The sequence below is a fragment of the Pollicipes pollicipes genome, unplaced genomic scaffold (assembly GCF_011947565.3).
Source record: "Pollicipes pollicipes isolate AB1234 unplaced genomic scaffold, Ppol_2.1 Scaffold_6052;HRSCAF=7182_pilon_pilon_pilon, whole genome shotgun sequence".
Taxonomy (NCBI): domain Eukaryota; kingdom Metazoa; phylum Arthropoda; class Thecostraca; order Pollicipedomorpha; family Pollicipedidae; genus Pollicipes; species Pollicipes pollicipes.
The window spans coordinates 26,624,201-26,625,615 of NW_023596805.1; positions in this window are offsets into that span (position 1 = coordinate 26,624,201).

Genomic DNA, 1,415 nt, shown 5'->3' on the forward strand with positions numbered 1-1,415 from the left:
GAGTAGCCGTGAATGAGTATCTTCAACATACGTTTTGTACTTGATGTTTTTATATTTGTACTTTTCACACGGGACTGCAATAACCCGGGACTGGACGGGAAGACCTTCAGTTCCCGACTGTGGAAGGCGCTGTGTGTGTCCTCTAGCGTTCTATCTGTTGGGCCCTGTTGGGAAACATACGCTGTCAATTGGGGTCTGCTCCCCTTTGCTTGTCCTTCTACGCATCTGTCAGTTATCGCTGGATAAGCAACGAAAAAAAAGGCCCTCGAAAAGCGGGCTAAATCTGGCGAATACTTGTGTTGGCGCCGGACCTTCATCAAACTGTTGTTGGACTAACCAGTGTGTGGGACCAGATCTCCATTAAAGCGCACATTGAGTTCACTGTGTTGTATTGGCCTGTATTCTTGATGATGGTCAAGTCGGCGTTCGGAAATCTGGAAAGGAAAGACATTTTAAGCGAGATGCATGGGTCGCATGTCGGGTTGGGGCAAAAGGTCCAGTCTCCTGTCATGCCAGAAGTTGGCATGGAACTCCAGGCGTTGCACGGAGGGAAACGGGGAACAGATGCATTCTCCCATCGACACAACAACAATGAAAGAGAAAGTTTTGTTCCAAAAACTGCCCGTGTGATGGCAACCGTCAGTGCCAGTGTGACGAGGTGCGGTGGTAACCGTGCAGCAGCCATGTGACGAGGTGCGATGGTAACCGCAGTGCCCCCAGGTGACGAGGTCCGATGGTAACCGTCGCAGCCCAGTGTGACGAGGTGCGGTGGGTAACCGTCAGCAGCCCAGTGCGATGAGGTGCGATGGTAACCGTCAGCTGCCCAGTATGATGAGGTGCGGTGGTAACCGTCAGCAGCCCAGTGCGATGAGGTGCGATGGTAACCGTCAGCTGCCAGTGTGATGAGGTGCGGTGGTAACCGTCAGCAGCCCAGCGTGACGAGGTCCCGATGGTAACGTCAGCAGACCAGTGTGCCGAGGTGCGGTGGTAACCGTCAGCCGCCCAGTGTGGACGAGGTGGTGGTAACCACCAGCTGCCCAGGGCGATGAGGTCCGATGGTAGCCGCCCGCTGTTGACCGTCAGCATCACAGCTGATCAAAAGCATGTAGCGGCGTTGTCCTGACCGGCCAGTCCGACCAGCTCTTGCACACCTTTGGCCAGCTGTTGACATACCTCTGGCCAGCTCTTGACACACCTCTGGCCAGCTCTCGACAATCTCTGGCCAGCTCTTGATACAAGTCTGGCCAGTTCTTGACACAACTCTGGCCAACTTTTAACACCTTACTCTCTGCCAGCTCTTGACACACCCCTGGCCATCTCTTGACATCTGGCCAGCTCCTGACACAACTCTGGCTAGTTCTTAAACACACCTCTCTGGCCAGCTCTGACACAGCTGATCAAAAGCATGCAGCGGC